At 37.5% G+C, this 16,177-nt stretch overlaps 1 pseudogene; it reads right to left on the bottom strand.

Moving 5' to 3' along the window:
• Positions 1-764: 764 nt before the first annotated feature.
• LOC132607667 (protein Ycf2 A-like) overlaps positions 765-16,177 on the bottom strand; it is a 40,786-nt pseudogene continuing 25,373 nt past the window's right edge.

The raw sequence follows: 16,177 nt of genomic DNA, 5'->3' as shown, positions 1-16,177 counted from the left end.
AAGAACTGCATTAAAATCTCCCCACAATAACCAAGGGGTGGTCATTTGTTAAGAAATTACATTCAGCTATACCGATAATCCTTTCCTTTGCTCTATAGTATTGAAAGCATAGACAACAGTCATACAACAAGTAAAACCTGTATGTCTATAAAGCAGTTTGACATGAATAAGTAGAGTTGTTCTTTCCACTAGGGTGACCTGATAATAAGTGTCATCCCAGATTAACCATACCCTGACATTACTAGCATGATCAAAATTTGTAATATTATTCCTTGTGGGAGCCACTTTCCTAAAAAAAAACTACTTTACTTTCCTTTACTCTTGTATCCACTATGCCTGCTAGTTTGGTTCTCTGTTCTTTCAGGTAAAGTCTCAATTCCTTCTGCTTATAGACTTTGTTAAGCCCCCTGATGTTCCACACTAGCCAACTCATTCGAATATTTGAAATCCTCCCTCTTCTCTTGAGGGAAGAAGACTAGCAGTCACTTGTTCACTCACAATATTCTGTTTCCCAGTAGCACTGACAAGCTTAAGAGACTTTGAAATAAAACGTCATTTATATTTAAAGGTTTTAATATAATGTTACCATTAACGTGCAAAATTAATAATAATGTCACTCTGTTTGAAATCTTCTACTCTACATGCACAAGAATAAATAACCTTAGTGATAAATAGATAAGTTTGTAACTGTAATCAAAACTTTTTCTTTTGTCTAAGTTGAAATCAAAATTATGTTTACCTGCTAAACATGAATTTGTGAAAGCTTATTGATCCAGTAGCTTTCCGTTAGATAGGAATAGATTTGATAAATACTGATAACTCTCGGAGAGAGTATTAGAACGTAAAGATCCATTATATAATGAATTATTGGTTCTAAGCCATCTCTGACGACTAATCAACAATTCAAAGTGTTTTTCTTGTGTATTCTTAATAAATCAACGTTTATATATAGATGTAGGAGGGCCTATTTAGGAAGTAAGAAGCCCTTTTGACATCTCTTCATCTGTAAATAATTCTCGATGTGAAAACACAGAGCAGGGTATAACGACCCGTTTTGTCGTTACAGTGATTATTCTATTTTTGCCTTCGTTGACCTATTCCCGAGTCTCGTTAGAACTATTTTGACCTGAAGAGATAGTTGGCATGACTTCCTAGGCATCGTTGTAGGCCTTAGAATGTTTTCTAGAAAAATTGGGCTTTAAGCGAAAATGAGTTGACTCAAAGTTGACTTTTGAGTAAACGGACCTTTTTCGGGAATCCGTCAATTCCAAGAGGTCCGGAGGCGAGTCGGAGGGTTTTCAAGTGATTTCTTCCTCAAGGTAACATTCCTACCTTATTATGATTCCATTAACCTCTCATGATCATCTAACATAATCTAGAATTCATAGAATCTAATGGGTCTTCAATAGGTTCTTGAGTTAAGCTCTAAATCATTTTTGGTTCCAAGAATCTTCCTGAATAGTAAGATTAATGTTGAATATGCTTGAGTATGTTAGGAACAAACTATCTAGATTCATATTTTTTCCATAAAAAGCTAAGATAAAAAGAGGGGGTTTTATGGGTTTTCTTTGTAATGAGTTCTTGGCTTTTGAATCTTATATTATTGTTTGGGTTAGCTTCATTAAGCATGAAAGTGATGATTATAAACTATATAAACATGTTTCCTTCCATTTTTAGAGGTAAAATTGTGGGATTAAAGTTAGGGTTCTTAGACCCAAATTTGGGGTTTTTTATATTAATGGTGATTTTGAGAATTTATTAAGTATTCCTATGACTAAAGTAATGGGTTTTGACCCTTTGGTATTGAATTTGGTATTTTGGTCATAAAATTCCCGTTTTTCTTTTGAGAGCCGTTTTCCCTAAATTAAAGGTTGGAATTTGACCCGAATAGAATATAACCAATATGGGTGTTGTTCTTCTCGTATTCTTACATAGAATATCTATTTTATTAGAGTTTGATTGTGTGGAGACTCACCGTCCGTGATTTGCTGTTCGGCGTTCTAGGTAGGTTACGGTTTAACCTTGTGGTGAGACTTTGACTAGCGAAGCGTATATGTAGATAATATTGTCGGAGATTTCATGTAAACCTTAGGGTATGAAGTTTGGGTTGGATGTTGCCTTAGGGTTTGGTATTGCTTGTGACTTGTTTGATCGGGCTTGTGGCCTGTAGACTCTATAGGACCTTATTTGGTATGTTGTGTATAAATTGGTGGATTGTTTGTGAATTGGGAGTCAAACGGAAGGACGAAATTACTTGATATTGATACTAGTACTTAGTGTACGCCTTGTTATTGGTATAGCAATTTTGGGATATTTGGCCCTTATTGTCATGGAAATTGGATATTCATTGTGATTACTGTGTGGATCATTACTGATTATATTGGTGCACTTTGTGTGGCACGGATGTGTATCATTTGTGATATTGGTGCGCTAAGTTTGGCACGGCTTGAAACTTAAGATCATTCACGATTTATAGTTGCATTGTCCCACATTCATACTCATATTCATGGCATATTGATTATTGAGTCACCCTAGGCTTTGTGATATGGAATGATCGAGATGGAAATAATGATACTATATTGCTAGGCTTTGTGATTGGTACTGATTTTAGAAATGAGAACGAAACATTGATGAATGTGATATTGGGAGACTTGAATATTAGTAAAATTGAGAGTCGTGACTCCTTGTGGTTTATCTAGTTGCCTTGATGATGATATTACTTGTGCTGTTACACCTCGAAAAATTTCCCGTTGATACAGTGAATAGACTAATGAAGAGCATGAGCATACGGTATTTCAATAAGTAAGGAATGACATTTGATGACCCTAATTAAGATTTCAAAGACGTTCGAGATAGGGGAAGAAAGTTTTCCAAGAGAAGGCAAGGCATACCATAGGTATCAAAAAGGAATTACGAGTAACAAGTTAACGATAATTTAATGATGTTTTGGAGAAGAGTTATAACATCCCTTAGATTGTTAATGAGGTGTTAAACAAGTATCAATAAGGTTCCATAAGGATTGGAGATCACACCAAGTGACAAGAACAGGATCAGAGAGAAGATAGGTTCCACGATCAATTATACGGTCCGTATAATGTTATACTGTCTGTATAATGGTCCGCAGAATTGTCACAGTGAAGTCCCTCACTGGTGAGATTATACGATCACTTATACGGATCGTATAAAGTTATACGGCCCGTATAATGTGTCTTATTATGGTCACAGAGGCGAGATGTTGAAGAGATGATTTTACGATCACTTATACGGACCGTATAAAATTACACGGCCCGTATAATGCACCATATAATGGGCACAGAATCGAGTGGTTAAAGGGGTGATTTCAAGGTCACTTATACGGACCGTATAAGTGTCCGTATAATTTCCCGACAGATCAGATTTCCACGTTATTAAAAAAGGATCAAGTTATTATTTCATTTCATTTTTCATCCAAAACTTCAAGAACTCTCTAGAAACCCTCTCCACTCTTCATCCATAAGAACACAAGAGAAATTTATGATCAACTTCATCAAACTAAGAAAACCAAGTGCAAGAAACTCATTGGAGATCATCTAAGCCAAGAAATTTCATTGGAGATGAACTAGGATTTTGGCTCAAGTGAAGTATTTTCATCCAAAGCTTATTCATATAACATCTAAGGTAAGTTTTATGATCTTTCCATGTTATTTAACGTATTTGAAAGTTGAAACACTTGCATTGTATAAGGAGATAGAAAATGGGTCATGAATGTGGGAATAATGTCATTTTTTAGTAATAGCTTGGGTTGAGTAATGATTCTTGATATGTTATGAATATAATCATGTTATAAATGATATTGAGAATATGGGATAGACATTGTATATGAGCGAAGAAAATAGTGTGCTATGACCATGGGTATGGATGATTGGAAGTGAATTAAGAAGTGAGGATAATGTATGTGAATAAAGAGTATTGTTATGATATTGTGAATGTTTTTATTGATGTTTGGGAGTTGATGTATGATATGGAGGAAGTCGTATAAATAAAGGAGATGTTGTCCAATTTTCTCTAGCTTTAGTCATGTATGCTAAGTTACTGATTTTCTAATGATAGTATAACTCTAATGAAGGTAGAAACGTGAGCATTGAAGGAGAACGTGCAAGTGATAAAATAGTTGAACGGAAAGGTATGTAAGGCTAGCCCTTTTTTCGTAAGGCATGGTTCTTTGGCCAAATATCTAATCTTTTATAAGCCTATGATATCCTCCAAATGATGCTATCTTCAAAAGCTACTAAGCTCATGATTCTCGATATGTTACGGTTGTACTAAATTCCTCATATGACGAGTAATCTTATAAGGATAGATGTAATGAATGACGATAATAGTGATAACGATAATGATGACGACGATAATGGTGATGATGATAATGATGACGATGATAATAGTGATGACGCTAAAAATGTTTATGGGCTTTTATGTAGATGTGCCTAAGTATAGCTATTATGGAACCCCGAGATTATATGGCTGGGTAGAATATACATATATATATATATATATATATATATATATATATATATATATATATATAATGCGTGTGCACCACTGCAGTTGGGTATGGATAACCCTGACCCTTGGTAGGGCGGGGTATATATAACAGCGAGCATAGCCATGGTCGGGCACCGAACTTTCGTGGTCGGGTATGTTATGTAAATGATATGAATATGAATATGAATATGGATACGATATGTAAATGAGTACAATTATGAATACGAATACGAATATGGATGTATGTACAAAATTACGCATTAGAAAGGGAAAGTCCCTATGAGAAGAAAGTAAGTGCTTATGACGATGATACTACCATCTCTCATCCTAGTCTATTTCTATGTTGTCTATTATGCTTTCATAATGATATTGATCATGCTTTACATACTCAGTACATTATTCGTACTGACGTCCTTTTGTTTGTGGACGCTACGTCATGCCCGCAAGTGGCCAGGGAGACAGACTTGATCCATAGCCTTATTAATCAGATACTACACAGCGGAGCTCATTTCCCTCGGAGCTAAAGCTTTTGGTACTTATTCTTTTGTGTATATATTTATGGGCATAGCGGGGTCCTGTTCCGCCTATATGATATGACATACTCTCGTTAGAGGCTCATAGACATGTGTATATGGTTAGATGTATCTGGCCTAGTCGGCCTATATTTTGGATATCATTTTGTTAGCCTCGTTGGCTTATGTACATTAGTATGGGTATAGTTGCTAATAATGATATAAAAGTATTGTTGTCCAATGGGATTAGCATGATTGATGGATAGAAAGTATGATTTAGCTACGTGGCTCACCTAGATGTAAATGTGAAAGTATGATAAGAGGTGCTCGGGAGGGATAGCACTGGGCGCTGATGTGCCGTGAAATTACGGGATATTCGATGCTAATTCCTTAAGCTTTTGTGACTCTTCAAGCACTTTTGTTGTTACTTTTCGTTTATTTATGTCGTTTTGTAGGATAAGATGTCCGAAGAGCATAACGGAGCAAAAAGGAGCAAAACTGGCTGAAATGTGGCATATGCTAGCAGTACATGCTAGTAGCATGTTGTGCATGCAAGCAGCATTTGCTGCAGCATGTGTTGATAGAGATATTTTCACAACGTGCAACAGTTTGGTGCAACATGCGACACAAGATGCAAGTAGCATGTTGTGCACGCAGGGTATTTTTGTCCAGATTTTGTTCCCATTTTGGCACTTCTATAAATAGAATGCTAGAGTTTGTAAAACTCATCTTTGGCTATTTCATACAATTTTTGGAGACTAGATTCCTACACCACACTTTGGGGTTAAAAATTTGAAGATTTGGTTGAGCATTTCTTAAACCTTTAATTCATTTATTCAATTTCTTGCTTTGTATTGTATATCTAAGTGTGTAGTATTTATTTTCTTCACTTGAATCTTGTTTATGGAAATATTCTATGATTAAAGTGTTGGATGAAACTCTTGTTTTGCTTATGTATTGAATGAACTTTATTGTTATTGAAGTGGGTCTTTGTTGATTTAATTAATCTTGTTCTTTAATGTTTCTTAAGGGATGAGATAACCCCAAGACTCGCCCATTTACTTTGATTGAGCTCGGAAGAGGAAATCTAAGTTGGGAAAGATTAATTAACAAGAATTTGGGTCATTAAACCCATCTAATAACTTGAGCTCGGAAGAGGATAGTTATTTGAGGTTAAATTGATTGTGTCTAATATCACACTCTAAGGCTTGAAAAAGCTTAGAGTGAAATTCATTGATTTGGTTGGAAGACTTTCAATGAGATTTTAGAAATCATTATCTATCAACACAAACCGGCTCTTAGTTGTAAAATCATAAACTACATTGGATCGTTACTTAAGAGTTTCTTGTATCCATGCTTGTGGTCATTGATCATTTTACTTACTTTCTATGTTAGTTTAAATTTCCGCATTAGTTATAATTTTCTCAAAAACTAAAAAATTTATCTATCGTTTGGCTTAGCTTGGTAAGTAAAAGTTCCTTACTTTCTTAATCACCTAGTATATTGTTCCCTATGGGATCGACCCCCACTCATAGTTGGATAAATTATATTGCATACGACCGTGTACACTTTCTCTTTGAGGAGTGGATTTGGACGTTATCAATTTTAGCGCCGTTGCCGGGGAACAATTTGGCGTATTTGGGTTAGTTTGGGATTTTAGCTTACTTGCTTTTGGTCTAAACTTGTGAATATTTGTGAAAATGTGTTTGTGATTTATTTTTTTGTGTTTTGTGTTTAGTATTTATTTTATTTTTACTTTTGTCTCTATGGCATCTTGGAATGAAAATGGGTTTGATGTTTGCAATCTATATTTTGATGACCCGTGTCCATATTGTGGAGGACCCCACTTTTGGCAAAATTGTGAAAATGCTCCCGGGAGAGAGATGTGTACACCGTCTCAATCCTATGATGGGAATATTTGTAATAGATATGGTGGTCAAGGTGGACATTGGGGTGATTGTCCCAATTATTTTGCTTCCCCGCCCCCAAGTTGTTCTAACGAAAATGCTAGTTGTGCTTTTGAGTTTGACAGGGACAATGACATGGCAAGTGAAGGACAAAGTGCTGGATTTGAAGGCATCATAGCAATGCTCCAAACATACTTAGATTGAGAAGCTAAAATGGAGGAAGAATGAAAGCCCGTCCAACAATCCATTTTAGAAAATGGAGAAGCTATGAAAATAATGAATGATTCATTTGAGGATGTCAATTCCTCAATTGTCATGGAAGTGTCTACTCCTAAAAATGAATTGGTTGAAGAAGAGATTTCAAATTTGAAAGATGAGCCCGACAATTCTTGTGACCACAACGAAAGTTGTGAAAATGAGAAGGTGGTTCAACTTAAAGAAGAGCAAAATATTGATGAAGAAATCTCCAATTCTCAAAAAGAAGAAGTTGAGGAAATTTTGAAAAGCATAATGGGAAGAAATAAAAACTATGGGCAAGTCTTGACCAAATTATGGGAAGAAGTTCAACATGGAGATGATGAAACTATCCAAAAGGTATATCTCACCATGGATGGATTTTTACAAGAGTTGGACGACTCTCACAATGAAGAAAAGCTTGACAAGATCGAAATTTTGAGCCAAGATTGGCTAATGAATCAAGTTCAACAACTTGAAGCCTATGGGAATCACCGTGAAGGCATTTCACGGATGATGGAAGAATTTCTAAAAATGCATGTTGAGCAAAGTCAAGAAGTGGAGCTACTTGAAATTGCTATCCAAAAATTGGAGGCCGAATTGAATGCAAAGATTGAGGCATGTGATGCTCAATATCAAAGGGCCATGGATTGTAGTTTTGAGTTGATTTCCAATGAAGAAGAGGTCAAGATTGATTTTCATGAGCTAATGGTAAATTGCGAGCCTTCCAACCCAAAAACAGCGAATGATGCCGAAGTTGAAGAAATGATACTAGAGTTGCATAAAAAAGTTAATAAAATAATTTTTGAAGACTCTAGTTCATTTTTGGGTAAGGATGTCAAAATTCGTGCAAATTTGGAATTTAAGCGCGTTGGACCTCATTCTAGCCATTTTTCAGCATTGTGCTTGGTGGATGATATGGAAGTTGAACCAACCAAGCCTATGGAGAATTTTGGAGATGAAGATCAAAGCGTTTGCATTTTGAAGTTTGCTATGCCAAGAAGACAAAATGGCATGCCTCACTTACGGGTCAAGAGGTGCAAAATGCGACACCCAAAAGTTGGCCTCTTTGCTTTCCTACAACCGCCTCACGAGCATCATCGGAATCTTGATTCAAAGTTAGGGCGCAAATTCATATCCTCCAAATAGAGAGAAAAGTGATAACAGTAACCGTCGTACCGCGACGATAACTTAAACGCTTGGTGGGAGGCAACCCATCGTTTTAAAAATTTTAAATCGTCTTTGAAATTTTATTTTTAGAATATTTTATTTTATCGTTTTTGACTAACCTGCAAAGTTTCATAATTTTTGGAATTGTTTTGAGCAGGTCGGGGTTTCAAAGCAGCCACAAACCAATAGTTGCTGTTGAAATAGATCCCAACAGCCACACCAAGTTTTTAGGTGACATCACCTGCGATTCCCAGGTCATTCCTGCATTTCACAGGTGATGACAGTAAAAAAACAAAAATCAGGTGACATCACCTGCGAACCGCAGGTCAAGACTGCGAGTCGCAGGTGCTGACAAAAAAAAATAGTTGCCCTCAAACTATTTTATGTTTTGTTTTGATTATGTGCAGTGAGGATACTGCAATGTTTGTAGTTGGGGGTGGCATGTGGTAGCACATTATATTTCGGTTATGCATAAATTGTGCCCTTGCCGGGATTTTGTCTTATATACGGATATTGTGTGCCCTTGCCGAGTTTGTTTTGTGACTGTTGGTGTGGTTGTGAATAGACGTTGTTACAAATGGAACTTGCTCAAATTTTTGAAGATTTTGTTTTGTTGGCATGTTGTGGATTAGTCACTTTTATTATTTTATTTTCTTTCTTAGCTTCTTTAATTAGTCTTGTAGTTTAGGTGTTGGTGACCCTTTGAGGAAAAATTGTGAAAACTCTTGGCTTGTTTGGTACTAATAGAGTTAGTCTCTTGCATGTGAAGCGTTTAATTGAGCATACCCCTCCAAATGGGATTTTAAGTGAAAAGAGAAGCAAGACGCATAGAAGGAATGATTTTTGTGACAACTTTTTGGCTCATTTTGTGACTCTTTACCTACTAGATGAGTTTTACTTGGGATGATGAGATATTGCTCTATTTGTTCTTGCTTAGGAAGTAAAATTGATCCATCTTGACTAGTTCATATGCCATGTGTGGTGAGTGTTTGTTGAATAATTTTTGTGTTTACTTTTATCATCTAAAACTTGCCCGGTTAGTCTTTCAATGCTAATTTTGATTATGTTGGTTGGAGAGATGACCTTGGGCTATATTTGTGATTTTTGAAAAAGCCTCTTTAGTCTTTCCAGCCTACCGTTGCATAAATAATATCACTAGTAACCCCATTTGAGCCTATTACCTTTTCTTTGATTGCCACATTACAAGTCTTTACCCTTTTTGATGAAAAGTCTCTCTTTTGAACCTTTCCCTCCTTGAACATGAAACTGTGAATTTGAGGCCAAAAGCCTAAGTTGAGGGTGTTAGTGTTGCTTGAGAAGTGGTGAAGGTTGGTGATGTGGAAAAGTCAAAAGAAAGGAAGAAAATTTGAAAAATACAAAAAGGTTGCAAACTTTTTGTGCCCAAAAAAAAATTAGAAATCAAGAAAATGGTTGCACAAAAAGAAGTTGGAATAATTGGGGAAACTAGTATGCAAAGGAATGAGTGATGTTTTGAAATGAAGAAGAAAGTGGACAAAAGGTATTGTGTAGTGTTCAAGGAGGGCGTAGTCACTTGTATCCCAAATACTTATCTTACCCTTCCCTAAGCCTACATTACAAGCTTAAAAAGTCCCTATGTAATCTCCAACCAAATGTTCTTGAGTTAGTGATGATTGAAAATAAGGGCAAGCTTATGGTATGATATTTGTTAGGACTAGAATTTCTTTGTTGAGTGTGAGTGACTTTGTGTATATGTCCCTTGTGTTGTTGCTGTTGTGAATATAGTGATTTTGGGACTTTCTTTCTTGTGAGGGCATATGGATTACGATAGATTGGTGATGTTCAAAAATTCTAAGTTGAGCAAATGAGCATATCTAGTAAGCTAGTGGTTTTGAGTCACTTATTGAGGCTTGAGTGTTGTCGCTTGATTGTTTTGAAACTCCATTGCATTCTTGAAATTATATTTTGAAATAAGGGAGTTATTTGGTTGAAGTTTCACATGCTTGTAGCCTAATTATTTGTGCCAATCAAAGTCATGTTTTGTGCTTAAAGTGGATCCTCATTGAGATTTTGGCTTTGATTTGCTTGAGGACAAGCAAAGATTTTAAGTTGGGGGTGTTGATGCACCATGAAATTACGGGATATTCGATGCTAATTCCTTAAGCTTTTGTGACTCTTCAAGCATTTTTGTTGTTACTTTTCGTTTATTTATGTCGTTTTGTAGGATAAGATGTCCGAAGAGCATAACGGAGCAAAAAGGAGCAAAACTGGCTGAAATGTGGCATATGCTAGCAGTACATGCTAGTAGCATGTTTTGCATGCGAGCAGCATTTGCTGCAGCATGTGTTGATAGAGATATTTGCACAACGTGCTACAGTTTGGTGCAACATGCGACACAAGATGCGAGTAGCATGTTGTGCACGCAGGGTATTTTTGTCCAGATTTTGTTCCCATTTTGGCACTTCTATAAATAGAATGCTAGGGTTTGTAAAACTCATTTTTGGCCATTTCATACAAGTTTTAGAGACTAGGTTCCTACACCACACTTTGGGGTTAAAAATTTGAAGATTTGGTTGAGCATTTCTTAAACCTTTAATTCATTTCTTCAATTCCTTTCTTTGTATTGTATATCTAAGTGTGTAGTATTTATTTTCTTCACTTGAATCTTGTTTATGGAAATATTCTATGATTAAAGTGTTGGATGAAACTCTTGTTTTGCTTATGTATTGAATGAACTTTATTGTTATTGAAGTGGGTCTTTGTTGATTTAATTAATCTTGTTCTTTAATGTTTCTTAAGGGGTGAGATAACCCCAAGACTCGCCCATTTACTTTAATTGAGCTCGGAAGAGGAAATCTAAGTTGGGAAAGATTAATTAACAAGAATTTGGGTCATTAAACCCATCTAATAACTTGAGCTCGGAAGAGGATAGTTACTTGAGGTTAAATTGATTGTGCCTAATATCACACTCTAAGGCTTGAAAAAGCTTAGAGTGAAATTCATTGATTTGGTTGGAAGACTTTCAATGAGATTTTAGAAATTATTATCTATCAACACAAACCGGCTCTTAGGTGTAAAATCATAAAATACATTGGATCGTTACTTGAGAATTTCTTGTATCCATGCTTGTGGCCATTGATCATTTTACTTGCTTTCTAGGTTAGTTTACATTTCCGCATTAGTTATAATTTTCTCAAAAAACCAAAATATTATCTATCATTTGGCTTAGCTTGGTAAGTGAAAGTTCCTTACTTTCTTAATCACCTAGTATATTGTTCCCTGTGGGATCGACCCCGACTCATAGTTGGCTAAATTATATTGCATACGATCGTAAACCCTTTCTCTTTGAGGAGTGGATTTGGACGTTATCAGGCGCCCATCGCGGCTCTCCGATTGGGTCGTGACAAAAGTGGTATCAGAGCAGTTCTGTCCTAGGGTGGCCGGGTAGAATACAAGTATATATATATATATATATATATATATATAATGCGTGCACCACTGCAGTTGGGTATGGATAACCCTAAGCCTTGGTAGGGCCAAGTATGTGTAACCCTGAGCCTTGATAGGGCCGGGTATATATGATCACCGAACCTAGCCATGGTCGGGTATGCGAAACACCGAACCTTCGTGGTCAGGTATGCTATGTAAATGATATGTCTATGAATATGAATATGACTATGGATATGATATGTAAATGAGTATGATTATTAATACGGATACGGATACGAATGCATGTACACAATTACGCATTAGAAAGGAAAAGTCCCTATGAGAAGCAATTAAGTGCTTATGACGATGATACTACCATCTCTCATCCTATGCTATTTCTATCTTATCTATTATGCTTTCATAATGATATTGATCGTGCTTTACATACTCAGTACATTCTTCGTACTGACGTCCTTTTGTTTGTGGACGCTGCGTCATGCCCGCAGGTGGCCAGGGAGACAGACTTAATCCATAGCCTTATTAATCAGAGACTACATAGCAGAGCTCCATTTCCCTCGGAGCTAAAGCTTTTGGTACTTATTCTTTTATATATATATTTATGGGCATAATGGGGTCCTGTCCCACCTATATGATATGACATACTCTCCTTAGAGGCTCGTAGATATGTGTATATGGTTAGATGTGTCTGGCCTAGTCGACCTATATTTTGGATATCATTTTGTTAGCCTCGTCGGCTTATGTACATTAATATGGGCATGGTTGCTAATGATAATATAAATGTATTGTTGTCCAATGGGATTAGCATGATTGATGGATAGAAAGTATCATTTAGCTATGTGTCTCACCTAGATGTAAATGTGAAAGTATGATAAGAGGTGCCCGGGTGGGATAGCACCGGGCGCCCGTTGCGGCCCTCCGATTTGGTCGTGACATGTGTGCCCCTTCATGGCACGATTGGTTGATATGATTCATTGATATTGTAGTTGCATCATATTCATACATTATTGCATTGGATACTGAGTCATCTCTGGGTTGTGTGCGGAGTGACCGATATTCTTCGGGGACATATTTGATATTGAGTCATCGCTAGGCTCTGTGCGGAGTGACTGATTTGGAACACTGATATTATAAGACTTCCGGATATTTGGTCATCTAAGCTGTGTGGGGAGAGACGGTGCTTGGACTTTGTGGGTCCCCCATGGGTTGTGCTGTCGAGGCGTGGATTTATTCCGCCATCGGAGTACAACGGTACAGGCATTGCATTGCATCACATTGCATACATACCTCATATTGCATTGCTTTGATTATGCTTCCTGGTTGATTATGACGTCTTTATGGTGTTGGTTATACTTCTTGGTTGTTGGTGAATTAGACTACGTTGGTTGGATCGTACTAGTAGACTTGTTTGATATATGGGAAAGGTTGGAACAATTGAGATTAGTTGCTATAATAGAAGGTTGGATATGAACGGTGATTACATGGAAAAGCATGACTTGTATTCTGTTGTTTACTTGTTTTCTTTCACCCTATTGTCTTTATACATGTCAACTAGACTTAGTCGGCCTATGATACCTACCAGTACCATTGTTTTGTACTGACCTAAGCTTACTGTATTCTTTTATGGATGCAGAGTATTAGACAGGTTCACTCTTTTTCCTCGTGATTGATCGGCGAGGATGCTGTAGAGTCATTCTAGCGTGAGCACGACGACGGCCGCAACCCGGATGTTCTCTTCCTTACTTACTTGTCTTACTCTTATTTCGAGACAATTGTATTATGAGACTTTTTCATCTTCAAACTTGTAGTATTTAGTTAGTGCTCTTGTATGACCAGACTAGATACTGGGGTGGTTTATGATTACTCCCGCATTTATTGTATATTCAAATAACAATCTTCATTGCTTTATTTTGCTTCCGCTATATATACACGGAGTTTGTGAACGTCAAATTAAGGGTTCGCATACCGAGGTGGGATAGTAGGTGCTCGCGCGACATTGTGAAATTAGGTCGTGACACAGGGTGGCATTCCCCGAACCATGGCCTGGGCGAAAAACGGCACTCAGTGCCTTACTGCATGTGACCAAGCGAACCACGTGGCTTGTTGAATCATTATGACATAACATGTGCGGTATTATAACGTGAAAATATGATGAGCCTTTGTAAATCATAATAATTCATAAATATTTAATAAAAATACTTGTGAAAACATGGATGCTGAAAATACCATACTGAGCCAAAATAGCTATCCGACTCTGAATGTCTGACATAACATGACTGACTAGCTAATCTATGAGACCCCTATCATGAGTCTGAACTGGAAGACATACTTCCTGGGACAAGGCCCCCAGCACACCTTTAATGCATAACTAAGTAGAAGATAAATGACTGACTAAACCCCGAAGGAGATGGGGCTCACCGATAAGCAGATACGAGTGAATCGTACAAAGCAGGCTCGTCGTTCTGTAAATTTGAATTTGCATCATGAAATGGAGGCCCCCGAGCACTAAAAAGGGGATGTCAGCACATTGAATGTACAGGTATGCAAAGAAACTAAATGAAACAACATAAGACACGGAATAGCATGATAAGAAGTGAAACTGAAAGCCTGGACATGAACATGAGCATGAATATATATATATATATATATATATATATATATATGTGTGTGTGTGTGTGTGTGTGTGTGTGTGTGTGTGTGTGTGTGTGTCTGTGTGTGTGTATGTATAACGTGAGTAAAAATATCTGTGGGAGAGCATTAGTATAACCGACATGTAACCACCACGTTCGCACATGGCGGCTAATCTCTCCCCGATCTGCTAAGCCATCTTGTACCTTGCCGGGGTACAAGACATGAACATGACATGAATGGATCCAAATCCCTCAATGGGAAAAACATGAAGAAATTGTCCTAACTGGGCGGAGTAATCCTTATCCTACGGTGGCAAACGTAGTTTCAGGCTTTCTGAGCCTTCTCGGTAATTTGTGCAACTCCCAAAAAGCAAGACAGTAATTATATAATATAATTGCATGAAAATTTATAAAACATGTAGTATATTTCTTGAAAATATCATACAACAATAATAACATACCCAGCGAAATCCCATAATGTGGGGTCTGGAGAGGGTAAAGTATACGCAGACCTTACCCCTATCTCGGAAGATAGGGAGGTTGTTTGCAAAAGACCCTCAGCTCAAGAAAAAACACAACGAGAAAGGTTAGATAAGCACAAGCACTTCAAAGCAAAATGCAAATGAAACTAAAGAAAAAGAATAAATCAAAATAGAGCAGTAGCTACCACAGACAAATAAGATAATCGAAGTCCAAGAAACAGCATATAGTAGCAAGAAACAAAGGACAATAGACTATAGATCGAAACAGTGACTACCTACTAGACTTCTACCCTAATCTAAGTCCTCCAAAACTTTCTATCTAAGGTCATGTCCTTTGTAAGCTGAACCTGCGCCATGTCCAGTCTCAGCACCTCTTCCCAATACTTTTTCGGCCTACCCCTACCTCTTTTGAAACCATCCATAGCTAACCTCTCACACCTCCGCACTAGGGCATCCGTGCCTCTCCTCCTCACATGTTCAAACTATCTCAGCCTCGCTTCCCTCATCTTGTCCTCCACTGATACTACTCCAACCTTATCCCGGATATCTTCATTCCTAATTCTATTTTGCTTGGTGTGCCCACAAATCCATCGCAACATTCTCATTTCCGCAACTTTCATCTTTTGGATGTGAGAGCTCTTGATTGCCTAACACTCTGCCCCGTACAACAAGGTCGGTCTCACAACCACTTTGTAGAACCTGCCTTTAAGTTTTGGTGGAACCTTCTTATCACGCAGCACTCCTGAAGCAAGCCTCCATTTCATCCATCCTGCGCCAATACGATGTGAGACATCATCATCAAAATCCCCATTTTCTTATATAATAGACCCAAGATATTTAAAACTTCTTTTCTTTGGGATGGCCTGGGTACCAAGCCTCACTTCCACGCCAGGCTCATGTGTCACGTCACTGAACTTGCACTCCATGTACTCTATCTTGGTCCTAGTCAACTTAACCCTTTAGACTTAGAGTTTTTCTCTAAACCTCTAGCTTAGCGTTCACTCCGCTGTGTGTCTCGTCGATCAGGACTATGTCATCCACAAATAACATACACCATGGTACCTCACCTTGAATTCGCCGCGTTAGACAATCCATCACTAAAGTAAATAAAAATGGGCTAAGAGCTGATCCCTGGTGCAACCCCATCTCCACTGGGAGGTGCTCCGAGTCTCCTCCCACTGTCCTTACCCTAGTCTTGGCTCCCTCATACATGTTCTTGATCGCCTAATGTACACTACAGATAAACCACTGGCCTCCAAGCGTCTCTATAAAACCTCTCTTAGCACTTTATCGTA

Source organism: Lycium barbarum, chromosome 8 (assembly GCF_019175385.1).
Source record: "Lycium barbarum isolate Lr01 chromosome 8, ASM1917538v2, whole genome shotgun sequence".
Lineage (NCBI taxonomy): Eukaryota > Viridiplantae > Streptophyta > Magnoliopsida > Solanales > Solanaceae > Lycium > Lycium barbarum.
Note: the sequence above shows the minus strand (reverse complement) of the source record. Positions and strands in the feature narration are given on the sequence as shown.